Raw genomic sequence first — 17,855 nt, 5'->3', positions numbered from 1 at the left:
GACGACGCTTAATTAATTACATATACACATTTTTTTTTTTAATGTTTAGTACATAAAATTTTATTTCATTAATAACTTCTGATATTTTTTCATATTTTTAAAACTTTTTATTGTTATGATTGAATTATTATTTATCGTAATTTTTTTGAAACAATAAAGGGTTAATAATTATTAATAAATCAATTTATTTAAATTTAAAAAAAGGAGATGTAGTCCGATTCGAATCGAATCGATTTGCCTTCCCCTTGTAAGATCCAAATAATTCATTAATTATAACTCTGGAACCAATGGAAATAATTACCACTTATGATATATCTTTGAAAAGCTCTCAATGAGGGAGTATTACTGTAGTTAAGAAAAAGTCCAATATCCAAATGTTTTGGATTTTGAGCTTTTTTTGGATACTTTTGGTCTAGTCAATCGCAATCAATAGGGGAGATGCACAACTAGATGTTACAACAGTCCTAAATCCAAAATTTCAACATCCTACGGTACAGCTTATAGTTTTTTAGTTATGCGAGATACGTACGTACATACAGACGTCACGCCGAAAGTAGTCAAAATGGACAGGGATGGTCAAAATGAATATATCCGTTGAAATCTGAAAACCGAAATTTTTCGTGATCACATACTTTATTTACTTCGTACAAGGAAGTAAAAATAATCTGGTAGTCTGAATGACTTTTTGAGTGATATGACTACTTTTGTTTTACGTCCCCAATTTTTCCCCCATTTTTTCACATAGAAATTACTTAATATAGCAAGTTTTATAATAATCGATAAATAAAATATTAGAGAAAACGCACTAACATGCTGTTTCTTACAGATCATTTTAAATGTATTAATCAAGGTTAGCCAGCGTAGATTAATGTCAAGTGAAGCGATAAAGAATTGGAAAATGTACTTGAGCACAGAGGTGTATGTGCTGATCATTTATTAGAAAACCCCAAAAAAGATAGGTGGTCCTGAAGGGACAGTAGAAATAGACGAGTATTCATTAACAAAAAGATAATAGATTAGAGGCAGAATTCGTCCAAATCGGAGGGTATTCGGAGGTATTTGAAGAGAAATTATAAATATAATCTAACTAGACTTAACCTACGCTCGATTTACTAGCTAACCTTGACTAATTTACAGTAATATTTTGATTATTTAAATAATAAATTCAGTAATTATTGCAATTATTAATTATTTAAATAATCAAGATATTACTGATAATTAATCAAGGTTAGCTAGTAAAGCGAGCATAGGTTAAGTCTGGTTAGATTATATTTATATTTATAAGCAAAAATGGTTATATTTTTAATATGTAAAATATGTTAATATGGAGAATATTTAAAATGACCGGTATAAAACAGCTTGTTAATGTGTTTTCTCTAATGTATTATTGGGGTATTTTTATTGTGTTACACGGTTACTACGGTATTTCTCTAATGTTTTATTCATAAATTATTATAAAACATGATACATTAAGTAATTTGTATATAAAAAATTGTGAAAAAGTGTGGAGGGGCGTAAAACGAAAAAGTACCGGAAATATGTATAGAGATTTTATGTAATTATTGCAACACGGTTGATGTAATAATAAAAAAATATAATTAAAATAACTGCTTCGTAAAGGAAAAAGTGCTGTAACGATATTTAAACAACATTGAATACAAAGAGCAGTTGTGTTTTAAATAATATACCCTTATCATTTTCTTTAATTTATTATAGATCGGCTGAGCTGTCGTGAAATAATTACTTTTTTTTATTATTGTTTACAAGCATAAATTAATTTGCAAATTAATTATTTTAATTTTTCTAATATAAATTACCAAATTTTCTATTTATTCAGCTTATTAAAACTAACGTATCTGTTCGTTCATTTATTGACAAAAAGGACTATAACTGGAAAACCTTTGTTCGGAGAGAAAAAGGTAAAATTTAGTAAGGGTCAAAGAAAAAAGGTTTTTATACGCGTTTAACACTAGTACAAAGTCAAATAGTCTTATTGCCCATAAGAGGTACTTTTTTTAAGAACTGAATAAAATTGCATTGGTTACTGAAAATTTATTGGTAATAAAAATAAGGCCATTCTTGACTTAGTATAAAGTTATTATTAAACTATCAATCTCATTAGCAAAGATATAACTCTGCTATTATAATTAAAGTTACAATAATAAGGTTTTATAATATTTTACAACTTTTATACTTTCATGCGTGACGATGTATGTATGTTGTTAGAATTATTAAGGTAATTTTATTTTTATCTTTTTGTGTGTACATTTTAATGAAATTATGCGTCGTTTATTTTATCGCATTCCTATACTTTAAAGATTAAAAAAAACTGGGTTTTGTTGATATTCTATTCCGTAAATGTATACAGAAAAATCATACTAATTTAAATCATGAAACGTAAAATTTTCACTTATACATTCTTTTTTTTTAATAATAAAACTGTTTTTTTCTTGCTTCATAAAATTTATAAAAGAACTTTTTTATTCTTTAATGCTAAATAAATAAATAAAATCTTCAATGCGTCACATAAATTATAACAAACTTATCTTTTTTGCCAGACTAGACTGAGACTTCAGCAGTGCATCATTTATGAGTACTGTTTACTTCTATTCCCAATTCCCAGTAAATAACGTATGAAAGACACACGTGAATAAAACATGAAGTAAGATTTGTACTGCTTAGAAATTAAGGTGTTTTTCCCGTTAGATTTTTCATTAACTAAATTATTATAGATTTAGTCGTAATATTTTATGATTATTATTATTATGTTTTGGTATGGAATTAGTTGGCAATAAAAAATTTGCGTACCGTTATGATTAAAAAAGGATTTCACAACTTTAAAATAATATAAAAACTTACTTAGATAATTTGAAGATTTGATTGAGGTCTCATTTCATAGCAAAAGATATCAAATATTAACTCTCGTAGTTCATTAGTACTGAATTCGGCAACTAGTGTTGTTAAAAATTGTTAAATTTACTGGTGTAAAACGTTTTCGCTGTGTGTTTTGGTTTCACCATTTGGTCAGCAACTGCATTTAAACGTAATTTTCGTAGAAACTGCGGTAGGGAACTTCGTAGTAGGCATACAATTTATTCTTGGCACCAAACCTTCGTTGAAAAGGTTCTTCTGTTAAATATAGAAAATCACCAGCACGCCCACACGTTTCTGAATCTGCTGTGGAACAACTCTTAAGAAATATTTGTACATAGTCCGAAGAAATGAACTCAACGTCCGTCACTTGAGACGGACGCAAACGACTTCCGCAAACGACTGTTTGGCACGCATTACGTAAGCGATCGCACTTGAAGCTGTACACATTAACCAAATTTTATGGATTACAGATGACGATGCTCGGCTGCAGGTTTGTGTGGAAATTATTGATAGAATATCAGGCAACGATACATTTTTAAACAATGCAATTTTTACAGATGAGTCATCGTTTCATATCAGTGGGAAGGTGAACACCTATGAATGCCGAATATGGGTTAGCGAAAATCCTCATGAAGTTGCAGCACATTTTTCAGAGTTCTAAGCCCTGAATAATGGGTACCACCACACTACTGCCTCGAAGTCTGAGATTTTCTTGATACTCGATTCCGAGGTCGATGGATTGGTCATAATGTCTAATCGTATGGCCACTTTATTCCAGATTTGACCCCGCTAGATATTTTCTTGTGGGGTTTGATTAAAGATCGGGTTTAGTACGACCTTTGCCTGCCGATCTTATTAAGTTAAAACTTCGTAATAACGCCCGACTTGGTGGCTATAGTCTTAAATGAAATTGGCTTCAGGTGGGACGTATTTCTATTTATAAATGGAAGTCATATCGAACCTAAGTCAATGTTGGGTGACAAACCTCATGTGCTTTTGTATCAGATGAAACCTCAACGGAATATTAAGTTATCTCAATAAATCTTCATTTGCATTTAAAGTTGTGTAGTACTTTTTGAATCATCCGTTGTTTCATAGTTGTAAATTATCTAATTTTATTAATAATTAATGTGGTTTGGGATTATATTATGGTGTTGATTGGGAAATTAACAATGAATACTTTGTTTTTTCATTGTTTATACATTATAAAGCAACGTAGATACTCTTAACTTGTTAAAATTTAAATTTGGTCAATCTTTTATTATTATTATAAAATTATTTCTGGTTTTGTATATTATGAATTTTGAATTGTAAAATACTAAATTGTTACCTGTGTAATTATAGTTATTTGTTAGTTTGAAGATATCACTTATTATTATTAAAATTGTTTTGGATTATTTTATTAATATTATTTTTATGATTATGCACGGATTCATAACTTGATTTATTATATATGTAAATTTGCTATTGATTTGTAAGATGGTCAAGGCGGTGGACTGATTTTCTTGCCGCAAGTTCGTTTCTTGAATTATGTATTTTTAAAATTTTTGTGAATTGTGACTTGAAATTCTAAATATTATTTCCATTGTTGTGAATTTATAATTTATTAGTATTGTATTCCCTGCATATTAAGTATTTAAATATTGTATTTTCAATTTATATGTGAATTGTTATTTATAACTGTTGTAGGGATATTGTAACTATTGTATATGGTTTTATGTAATATTCTGCAACATACGAAGGCTTTATAAAGCTGTTCTGTTGCACGAAAAAAAAACAAAATAAATAAATTATTATTATTAGCGTTGGAAGTTTATTGTTATAAATTTAATGGTCTATTGATTTTACTTGTCTTAAAATATTTATTTAGAAAAAAGAACTATTTAAATGTTCAATACTGTTGAAATTGATAGAAAATTAATTTGAAAGGAATCAGATGAAAACGGTCCGGATGTTGAAAATTATGGTAGATATTAGTTTGTTTTTTTATCAATAATTTTTTTATTGATAAAGAAGTCTCAAAAGGTGTTTTTTCCCCCTTCAAAATCTAGAAGTACCGGGAATCCAATCCCCCTGGACATTCAGTGGAGATGACAGCTAACTTACCAAGCTATCAACGTAGTACCCAGTATGATACTAACTCTAAAACGGCAAAATGATAAGAATTTAAAGATCTAATAACAAATTTTGACATTATTATGTAAATTTTTTAAAAGTTAATTTTTTTATTATTTTTTTTTAATAGTTACTTTTCTATTTAAAATTTCTAAGTTAAAAAATGTTAGTAGAAAGAGAATACAATCTTTTCATGTAGCAGTAATAATATATTTTTCTGTAGTATAACATACTACACGGTGTAACATCGCAAGATGAGTATAGTTTGCTATTTTATATATATGAATGTTAATTTAAATGTAATTTATTTTTAATTTTTTTCTTGATTGGATAGAATTAAATATAAGACATATTTTACTTAAAAATATTATCTTTATAATTTCTTGGGTTAACCAATCAGCTATACAAACTTATAAATACACTACGTTTCACTTAGAATTATTTAAGCTTCCTCAGGTGGCAATAAACACAATAGAGAATTCTCTTGCATACTCACTGTATGCATGATTCGTGGTGTTCTGTATGATGTGTGTATGAATGTGTATTGTCACCTGAGGAAGTTTAGAGAATTCTAAGTGAGACCTTGTGAATCTATTTATAAGTTTGTATAGTTGACTGGTTAACCCAAAAGATTAGTAAAGATAATACCTAAGTAAAATTTGTCTTGTTTTATATATGTATAAAACAACATATATATATATATATATATATATATATATATATATATATATATATGGTGGTTTCATCGTTATATATATATATATATATATATTACCATGAAAGACCGAAATTATAGAATGTCAACATTCTCCGCCGAATGTCGACATCGTACATATCAAATACATCGGTGAAAGACCGAAATATTTGCTTATTCGGACCATCACCGGTATATCTTGACAAACACAGATAAGCTCTGGTGGCGGTCGAAACGATAACTAGAAATTAAAAAAAAAATATCGCCCAGTACCAATCTCTAAAGTAAATAAGTTACGATAAATTCTCGTAAAAAAAGGAACTTTAAATTTATGCCAAACATAACCTACGCTTGGTAACTTCTGATTAACGTTAAATATACAAATTATATATGTTACTCTCCAACGTTGCACGGGATTAATTAAATTCACGGCATTTATAAAAAATTTAATCAAATTTTCAGCATTTTATAAATTGAAGGGCCATTCAGGTTGTACAGAGTATAACTGCATAGATGAACGACAACGATACAAATAAATAGTCATAGGGTTTGCTCTTTGTTCATTTTTTTATACAAATATTTTTATTCAACTTTAACCATCAGTGCATGTTGAATGTCGACATATAACAGCGAAGGTATAATAAGCAAATATTTAGGTTTTTCACTTACGTGTTTGGCATGTGTCGACATTCACCGGAGAATATTTGCCAGATATTGGTCTTTCAAGGTTACATATATTTGTGTATAAAGATAATAAAATAATATTGATATTAATTTTTTTCGCTATTTTTATTTGGTAATTAATTACAAAATTAAATCTGGCTGATAGAAAAAATTAAAAGGTTGCTAAGTTTCTTCTATGTCTAATATTTCTTAACAATCTCCCGATGTACCAAACGTATAAAGAACTTTTCAAAATCTCAATCGTAGTTTATTTAGTAAAAGAAAAAATATTTTGGTGATTTTATGAGATCTTTTTTGACCTTAAAATTCAATATCGTTGAAATTTTTAAAACATAATGAATTTATCTATACCATTTTAAAATCAAAATAAAATTATTGTGTAGAGTGGTTGATAGGAAAAGTTTTATCAAAATATGAATTAAAATGTGAAGTGGCTCATTGCGGTTCACCGGTTTGTGTAATGCACTTCGTAAAAACGTTTCGTTGTGAACTGACCAGAGCCGGGCTCGGTCACCTATATATTCCTTTCCAGTTTTATTAAATAATCAGTTAGCGTATTTTTTTAAAAAATAAATCTTTTTAATCTGCTGTATACATTGTATAACTTTTATGTAATTAATATAAAGAGTTTAAAAGATTTTATAACATGTAATTTTAAGTGGACGTTTCTTTTTATGTTTCAGGTAAGATGAAATTTTTAATATTGATTCAGTCATTCTACTCGTAAGTATTACAAAAAAATAAAAAAATTGAATAAATTATATTATTATTATTATTATTATTATTATGAATCGGAAAAGTTATAGTACAGATTTAAGTGATGAAAGCCGTTTTGATGACATTTTGCAATGGTTAGATTTAAACCAGCATTTGTTTTTTGTATACGTTATAAATGTAATCTTTCCTAATTACGGAAAATTTAACTGAACATAAAATATCTTCGTAGTAATTTTTATAAAGAAAAAATATTAAGGAGGCGTGTAATAATTCAATTCTACTTTCGATCACTTCTTTCCATTTTATGTAGATTTCATAAGAAAGCTACCTATTGTAATGGGTACCATGATTCGACTTCCGGAAAATTTCGACATATCTTCGTGTTTCACATCCCCGAGACCCCAAAACCACCGTCAGTTCAAAAGTTTATTTATATATATATATATATATATATATATATATCACTTTCTTGTGGACACGGAACGGAACGGTACGCAAGAATGGCGGGAGTTTCAATATTTCTCTCTACAGAGCCTGGACAATGTCCCTTGCTGCTGTATATTTCTATTTTCGGGCGGATTTCTATTTAGTGGCGGTTATAAATTTTAAGTTTTATTTATGGACGGATTTGGTAATTTGCGTTCCGATCCGTATGGACCATGGTGTAATTTATTTACTGGTTCTGACCGTGATAGACTAAGCTTTTGAGCTTAGTAATCCCGGCGTGATTCCCCTTCAGTGTCCGTCCGCTGAAGTACTTTCGGTACTAGCACGTATGGGCTAGCAGGAGTGCGTCTACCGGAGCTCTAGTTATTTGGAGAGAGAAATGCGCCCCGTTCTCCGGAGGGGGTCGCATATGCTGGCTAAAAGTAATTATGGTCACTTCGTGGGACGCTGTGGGGTGATGTCAAGCTTTTTACAGTTTTGACAAAATTTAATTGGGTAAACGATCACTTTCGCGGCCGGAATTTTTGTGCGGTTTCCATTTATAGGTTACGCGATATAAAGGCTCAAGCCTGGTTTGTCATTTTTTGACTCTCGTTCCGCCTCTTCACGATGGTTCGTTTAATACGGTATGAGGCTGTTTTCTTATACCCTGTGGAGTACGGTCTTCTCGGCAGATATCCCGGAGATGGCCGTGTTCGGACACGGCCGCTCTCCCGAACAGTCTGCGTGCCTGCGCCACCCGCACCTCGGATACGGTGTGTACTCCCGCATCGTAGCGAAGAGTAACGTTTCTGACGAACCACGGTGCTCCAAATATCGTCCATAATGCTATGTTTTGGACGGCTTCTAATTTCTTTTGAAGCGTGGAGTTCACAAAGCTCCCCATGCCGGGTAAGCATATGTTAGAATCGGCAGGACTTATAGCCGAAAAATTAGCAATTTGGTCGCTAGTGGATATGGGCTGGCCCTGTTCAGTAGTGGGTATAGTGAGGCCCTGACGGCCTTTGCTCTTTGAGTCACATATTTAACATGTTCTCCTAAGGTAAGCCGTTTGTCCGGGTACTTGACTGTTTTCCCAAAGGGGATTTTCTCTCCTGATATTTCCAGTTGCCTGGCTGGAGCAAGTGTGTTGTATGTGAACATCACTGCCACCGATTTTTTACCGTTGACCTTGATTCTCCACATATCGAGCCACGGATCTAATACATTCAGTTGCCGTTGGAGTCTGTCGAACGTGTAATCTACACTTCCGGATTCATAATAATATGCCTTGTCGTCTGCATATAGAGCTGTTTTGACTCCTGCCGACAGCGGCATATCGTTGACGTAGGCCGTGTGCAAGAACGACGAAAGCACTGCTCCTTGGGGGTTGTGGACGCGATAACTGCCGTAATTTTCTTCCAATCATTTCAAGTGTTACATAAAATATAACGACCAAAAATCTCGGTCCAGTTCGTTAACGGCCAAAATCGTACCATGGTGGTGGAAATAGTGGGGGAGGGCTTTTTCAAAAAGAACAAAATATTCGCTATAACTTTGTTAAGTAAAATATCGAATTCGTTTAAAGTTCTTACTATTCTTTGGGTAAGGGCCTAAAACTTATCCAAGTAAAGTTTTTTGATATCACCAACCATTGGTCCACGGGGTGGAGAAAATGGGGTTTCGAAGACAAAAAATCATACTTCCCTTAATAAGCACAATGTCGAATCGATTTAAAGTGGTCGTTAGTCCTCTCATCTTTACCTAAAGGTTTTGTCGGAAACAATTTTTGATATGACCAACCCTTACGGCAAGGGATCACCAAAATATTGCTGCAATTATAAGAAGATGAGGCTTGTCGTCTGCTAAACATGTGACACTTTTTTTCACATGCAACCATTGTCGTATTGAATAAATTTGAAGTTTTTTTTTAACTTAAGGTAAAAATCTTTTTTATTTCCTGTTTAACACCGGTGAAATTACCTCCGCCTTCCGGCGTGCCGAAAGGGATTTTTTTTTTTTTTTTAGGAAATAATTATTATGATAAATTGGCGACTATTGTTAGCTGTTTGATTCATATATTAGCATAGAACTTTTGTTTTTCAGACGTCAGACTAACGTGTGAATTTTAAGATGTGAACGAAAACTAGTCCTTATAATTATTATTTTTTTTAAATAAAAAATACACGTTTTAATGACATATGTAAAGCTAGCAGTGAAGAAGGTCTGTTTACAATTCATCAACATTTTCAGTGACAGTTAAAAATTGTTAATACAGAATTATTTGGCTACTTAGTAAATAAGTTAGGGGAAAAATGTAACGTTGGAGAGATAAAAAATATAATTGATTTTTCCTTCCTTCATGGAACAAGCAAAATATTAATATTAAAATTGGTGACCTTTGTGTTTTTCATACTCGAATTATAAATTTAAAAGATTGAATCGTGGTATGGAACATTTTTCATGTTAAAATGTTGTTACCTATATAGTTTTGAATTTAGTAACGTCGTTTAATGTAATGGTAGAAAAATATACATGGAAACACGGGTTTCCAGACCTTATTTGAACATTTTTCATTATTTTCACCAGTATAATGTTTTGAAAGTTTCTCCGTTTATTCGTTTATCCGTTTACTATTAATTTTTACAGAATTTCCAACGCGTTAACATAAATATATTTATAATTACCTCTTCTTATCGATCTTCTCCATTATTTCTTACAAACTATCTTAATACATCTTAAATAGGTTTTATACCTATTTTTTTATGCTTATTATTACACGGTAAACTAAAGTGAATTTATTTTTTGCAATCCAGTTTTCACCCCCTATTATTTATTACTATTTTCTAATTGATTAGTGGAAATTTCTTTTTCAGTTGGAGAAAATTATGTAAATTTTTTGTTCTTTGTTTTGGTTTCTTTAAACCATCTAATCTAGTACAATAACAAGCGTACAAGCGGCACAATCGTTTACGAATCGTCTAATACCTATTCAAGATTATTAATTTTAGGATTACACAAATATAACATCCGTACACGCAGTTTCTTTCGAGCTTTGTCTGATAAAAATAAAGACGACATAAGTCGGATCACTAATTATTAATGAATAAGAAACATTTGTCGACAAGAACTCATTATATGTTAAACATTTACAATTGAATAATTTGAAGGAAATTATTAATATAAATTTTATTCAAGGCAATAAATTTTGGGTGTAAAACGTATAATTTTCGGCTAGTAGTCATTAATTGTGTATCACGAAGTACTCCCGGGACCCTCGTGACCTATTCTACTCGTGAAAATGATGGAGAAATCCACATAAACATATGTCCTAAAATTCTTCATTTGTGAGTTATGGATAGTGAAAGATCTCGCTTTGAATTCAGATAACCCGGTAAATTAGGTCGTACTCAAACTTTTAGGACGTCAATTAAGGGGTAGAATTGTTGTTTTCTTATGGTTTTTTACGTGAAAAATTGAATAAAAAAGGTTCCAGAACCGTTTAAACACACAAAACGTTTAAAAAAGCGAGTGGAGAATTAATTCTGAACAAAGAAAAGTTAGAAAAATTCGAAAAAGTTATTGTACCTACAAGAAAAGGTCTAGCGGGGTCAAATCTGGAGAGCGAAGTGGCCATTCAATTGGACCTTCACGAGCGTCCACCGACCTGGTAATCGATTATCAAGATCTCGGACGTGCAGACGGTAGGAAGGTGATGCCCCAAGTCTTCCTATGCTTAGGGTACAAAAGAGATTTACCTTAGGGCTATCACGAACTACTACAAAGTTTCATAGGGTTTCTGCTATAACCCATATTCGACAGTTATGGCTGTTCATCTTCTCACTAATGTAAAACGTTATTAAAAGTTACATTGTCTAAAAATATATTGTTTGCAATTCTATTCATCATTTCCACACGAAACTGCAGCCGAGCAACATTGTCGTCATCTGTAATTCGTTGAACCACGGTTAATTTGTATCGCTACAAGTGCGATCGTTTACGTATTACGTGCCAGACAGTCGTTTGTCGAATGCTAGTCTCAAGTGACACAGGTCGAGTTGATTTATTGGTAATATGTGCCAAGCTATCTGTGAGTTGTTCCACAGCAGCTTCAGGGACGCGTGGGCGTCCTGGTGATTTTATATGTTTAATAGAACAAACTCTTTGAACGAAGACTTGGTCCAAGAGTAAATTGGATGCCTTCCAGGAGGCTACTATCGTACTCTACGAAAATTACGTTGAACTGCTGTTGTTGACTGCAAATCTTGAAACCAAAACGCACAGCTAACTCGTAGTGGCCGAATTCGGTACTAATAAACTACGCCAGTCAAAACTTGATTTGTTTTGTTATGAAATGAGATTTCAACTGAATCAAAATAAATTTTTATGTGCTTTTAAAGTTGTGAAGTCCTTTTGAATCACTCCGTTTCATCGATACAGGATTACTTTTAATGAAAACTGTTAAAGGAGGAACTTATTTTTTTTTCCTGTATAGCCTACGGGAATTAGCGTTCAGGTATTACTTCAGAGGATGGTATTGTATGAGTATAAATGAAATGTAGTCTTGTATAGTCTCAGTTCGACCGTTCCTGAGATGTGTGGTTAAAGAAACCCAATTCACCAAAGAACACCGGTATCCGCGATCTATTATTCAAATCCGTATAAAAGTAACTGCCTTTACTAGGACTTGAACGCTGGAACTCTCGACTTCAAAAAATCAGCTGATTTGGGAAGACGCGTTCACCACTAGACCAATCCGGTGGGTCTTAAAGGAGGAAATAGGATTCTTTATACGTTGAACAAATTTATGCATTATAATACTCGTGTATTATATTGTAATGCTTAACTTAATGTAGTAAATTTGATTGATTCGTTGATCGTATTGTGTACTCATTACGGTTTTACAAGTCGTTTGGAGTCGTGGTTTTTCATTAAGTTTTTATAATTTATTAGCGACTACAAAATTTTTGTTGTTGTTTTTATGTACATTGAATTTTTTTTACATGTATTTTCAAATCCTGATTAATAATTAATAATCATAAAAGTTAGGTTGATTATTTCAATAAAAGGGTTTTTCGCTTTAAGGAATACTTTTTTTTCTTTCCGATAGCGTGAAAGTTATTCTCTTACTTTATCAGTGACTGTTCTTAAAAGAATTACTGTAGTAAAAAATTCAATTTAAGTTATATTTTAAGTTAAAAATTATTATTTTTATTGCCTTTTTTCGTATTATTTTTAGACGATTCTTAGCTAAAGTTTTAGGAATATCGTTTGAAGTGTTGTTATCAGTCAATGACAGACGTTATTGCAAGATCATCCTTATGTGATGTGCATCTCGAATGGGATACTCTGTTCGCTTTTTACATTCCTCTGTTTTACTCTTATTCCGTTTCTGAAGCCGTTCTCCCTTCTGATATTATAGCGTTTTCCAGTAATGGCCTTACACTTTCTGAATCAAAACGAACTATTTGCTTCTACGAAATGGCGTCGATATTCGTTTTAAATTTCCGAGCTCTGCACAACCTTCTTCAGTATTCTGAATTATTAAATCTACTCCTGGGTTTTATTATGCCTCGCTCTGCTTTTTTATTATATTTTTCTTTTTTGTAATTTTGTTTACTGGAATATTAAGAAGATTAAAAAAATAAAACCCATTCTGCTCCAATTACTTTAGAATACTATAATGCAGTTATATATATATATATATATATATATATATATATATATATATATAACTGTTTATATATATAGAGGTTATATGTATATATATATATAACCTCTATTGTTCAGTTCCATTATATTCCTCCTACTTTTGACGTCATTCTAAAATTAAGCCATACCGCGTATTCTTTTATAAAATTATTAGTTTATTTTCTTATATTTTTATTTATTTTATTAAATTTTATTAAAGCCGATTGATTTTTCCTTCGTTCTTTATTGTAAAAATATTAATTTCAAGAAAGTTATAAAGATGTCTGTAAAGAAGTTTTTAGTTATTGGAATCATTTACATCAACCAGCTTTCATAATTTCTTGTGAACTTATCAGCTTCTATAAATATATTAATTATTATTTTTACTATTTTTCTTTTAACTTAAATTATTTTGTACAGAGAACTTCTCTTTTTATATAGAAACTTTCGAAATTTATTTTTAAAATAAATCATGTGTAATTGGGAATTTTTTTTTTTAATTTGAATCTTGATTATGTTATATTTTTTAATTTATTCCAGGGGATCGTATACTCATCTGAAAAAAAGGCATACTTATTACAATATATTGTCGCGTGTTCTGGGCGCCATCAGGATATTGAGAGGTTGACAATTGAAAATGTTTATATAATTACAATTTATTAGTTTAACACAAATTAAATAAGACAAATCAATAATGACAATAAGAATAATAAACAACTCACAATAATAATAAGAATAATGACAACAGCGAAGAATAATAATGTCAATAATAAACAAATAATAATCATAGTAATCACAACCGCAAGAACAACAGCAATAATAATAATAATAGTAATAACAATTACAGACTGTGATTACATTCAGAACAGAACGTCAGTAATCGTCAGAATTTATAGCAGGTAGTTAAATATTGAAAAGCAGAATTCAGTCCCATTGGTAAAAGACATTGGCATGACCGCTAGTTTTAACACTTTTAACCAGTAGTCTTGTATTAACAACAATGTAAAATAGATAAGACAAATATGAAGTTCTTTAACTGCAAATACCTTTACTGTTAACACATAAAACTACCCTAACAATTTATGAATTACATTTTTTTGTACATTTTCTCTTTCACTTATTGTGTAACAGTGGCTCACCGACCCATTTCTTGTTTTCATGTACTGGAATTACAACTAGTGACGTCACCTTAATTGCGTCGAACCTGCACTAAAAATTCGCTTCTTCACTAACCTCGTACACTCGCTTCAGACTCGCATAAACATTTCTTGCTTAGAACTCTGTCGTAGCAGTCTCTCGCAGACTAATTTCACAGACGACATCTCGCAGAACTGATTTCAACTTGTCTTCTCCGAAGTATTTATACTCCTATCTTCTTTACCTGCAGGACCAGACACCAGTTGTGTGTGAGGACGATTGACTGAGCTTTTTCATTCCCACGCATTCCTAATTTTTGTATATCCTCTTTTAATCGCACTAGGGCAACCGGTAATCGCCTACAAGACGTTGCCTCGGTTGGCCTAATGTAACACGGCAATGTCTAATCGCCACCCTGTAACACTGCCCACCCATTGTACAACGCATTCCTAACTTAAGTCCAGTGACTCTTCTCACAGAACAACATCTGTTTAGAAGTCGTCAGTGGGCAGTATTACAAAAGACGATTGTTAAACGGACCTGTTTACCTTTATTAAAAGGGTTTCTTTTAGCCACTTTTTGGATTCCTCCCATTATTATATTTTCTATTACTTTCTTCCTAATTGGTAGGAATCCGTTATTCAGCTGCGTTATATCGGTCTTGTTAAAATATGTTAAAACAGTTTTCTGGAGATTAATTATTTTAATATGAAATTGTTATTAACATGTATGAAAATTTGTATATTTTTTTGGCTTGACAGTGTTTACTGCCAAAAGTTTATGAGCGGTGTTTAAAAAATAAACTTATATTATCAATTACAATAACGAGGAATTTTGTTAAGGAAAGATCAGTTCGGAAATCTGTTTACTTTGAAGTATATATTTAATAATATTTGAATAATAACTTTGAATTCGTTATAGTAGAATTATTAATTTTTTAATATTTTTACATTTTTTAAATTTATTAAAATAACCTCAATTTTTACTTATTCATTGAGGAAATTTACTCTCTCTCTCTCTCTCTCTCTCTCTCTCTCTCTCTCTCTCTCTCTCTCTCTCTCTCTCTCTCTCTCTCTCTCTCTCTCTCTCTCTCTCTCTCTCTCTCTCTCTCTCTCTCTCTCTCTCTCTCTCTCTCTCTCTCTCTCTCTCTCTCTCTCTCTCTCTCTCTCTCTCTCTCTCTCTCTCTGTGTGTGTGTGTGTGTGTGTGTGTGTGTGTGTGTGTGTGTGTGTGTGTGTAAGCCGTGGATCAGAAGCAGGACTTTCTCGGAAAGTGGCTTTAGCCGCTTTATAGGAAAGTTTGACAACTGTGTTGTCTGCTTTTTTTATGACAGATCTGTTAACAAAAATTGACGAAGCACATCGTTCGAGAAATTGACGAAGCAAAGATTATAATCTGTCAACAAAAATTGACTATATTTCGCAGTTTTCTAGTTAATAAAAAAATAATTTCGGTTTAGACAAATTGGTTTCCTTTTACAAATTCGTATGGTTTTTGTTTTTTTATGACAGATTGTGAACACTTTTTTATTTATCTACTTATCAGGCCCGTAGCTTTTTATAAGTAGTTCTGTTGATGCGATTAAATATTTAATGGGCAAGAAGTTTTTTATACTTAATATTAGAGTAGGAAATGGAAGCGCTGTAGAAATAATAATGGACCCTAAGTTTTGTAAGCGGCGGTAGTAGAGTCGGATGCGAGTGTGAGTGAAGTATCATCATCTATGAGTGTCATTTGGAATGAATGTTGAAATGAAAGAACATTTCAGTAAACGACATTAGCATGGAAATGACTGTATTTGCCAAACATCTCAATTATACTGCGTCGGAATACTGGTGATGGTACGAACTAATTTTAATAAAGAGTTTACATTATTTCATTTCATTACTAAATATCAATTTTTAACCGTGTGTATTTCATTCGTTTTATATGTATAAAATTCTGAAATCGTTAATGTTATGTTCACAATTATTGTATTTTTTTATTTCCTCGACTACAAATAACAAGTTATTTTAAAAATAAGTTTTTATTTATTCGGATTTATTAATAAATTAAATACAATATTATACGTTAAATTCATATCAAAAAGAGAATGTTTTAAGTATGTAGGATTTTATTATTACTTAAGAAAATAAAGATTCCCAGTTTTTCAGTCTAAAAAATTATACTGATATAGTACGTTTTATATAAAGCGTAAGTAAAATATTACGTTATTCAGGATTGAGGATATTAAAAATTATGAAAAACGTTAATTAAAAAAAAAAAAAAAATTCGATTCTTCTAAAACATCAGTTGAAATAATAAAATTGTCGTGAAAGAAAGAGACGAAGTAAATCATTGGATTTCTGATTGTAGGATTCTCTAACCCGAAATAGTGATTTGATGATCACTATATCAGTTCGTATAAGCGCAGCTTCACTATAAATAGAGCCACCGGGTTGGTCCAGTGGTGACCGCGTCTTCTCAAATCAGCTGATTTGCAATTCGAGAGTTGCAACGTTCAAATCCTAGTAAAGGTACTTTTATACAGATTTGAATACTAGATCGTAGATACCAGTATTCTTTGGTGGTTGGGATTCAATTAACCCCAGATCTCAGTAACGGTCGACCTGTGACTGTACAAGACTACACATCATTTACATCACACATATCATCCTCATTCATCCTCTGAAGTAATACTTGACGGTGATTCTCAGAGGCTAAACAAGAGAAAAAAAAGATTGTAATTATAAGCATATAATTATTTTTTGTCTTCAGTCATTTGACTGGTTTCATGTAGCTCTCCAAGATTCCTTATTTAGTGCCAGTCCTTTCATTTCGTTATACCCCGTACATCCTGAATCCCTAACAATTTGTTTTACGTATTGTAAACGTTGCTTGCCTGTACAATTTTTCCCATCTACCTATCCCTCCAATATCAAAGCGACTATTCCAGGATGCCTAACATGTGGGCTATAAGTCTCTCTTCTTTTAGCTACATTTTTCCAAATGCTTCTTTCGTCATCAGTTTGCTGCAACATATCTTCATTTGTCACTTTATTCACTCGTCTGATTATTAACATTTTCCTATAACACCTCATTTCAAAAGCTGCTTGTCTTTTCTTCTGAGGTACTCCTATCGTCTAAGTTTCACTTCCATATAAAGCTACTCTCCAAACATATACTTTCAAAAATGTTTTCCTGACTTAAATTAATTTTTGATGTAAGCCAGTTATATTTATGACTGAAATCTCGTTTCGCTTCTGCTATTCGGCATTTTATACCGCTCCTGCTTCGTCCAACTTTAGTAATTCTACTTTCAACAAAATTCTTCTATCTCTAATATAAAAATATATTTTTATATTTTATTCTATTTTTATATTCAGTGGTCCATATAATTATAACATTAGCAAATGCTAATACGTAAACCGTAACGTAAAAAAAAACATTGAGGGGGAAAACAGAACGACCCAAATTTTTTACACATATGTTACATTTAATTTTTTTTTTTTTAATTGTTAACACTTAAGAATTTTTTTA

This window comes from Lycorma delicatula, chromosome 2, assembly GCF_047948215.1.
Source record: "Lycorma delicatula isolate Av1 chromosome 2, ASM4794821v1, whole genome shotgun sequence".
Classification (NCBI taxonomy): Eukaryota; Metazoa; Arthropoda; class Insecta; order Hemiptera; family Fulgoridae; genus Lycorma; species Lycorma delicatula.
This window is presented reverse-complemented; position numbering follows the sequence as displayed.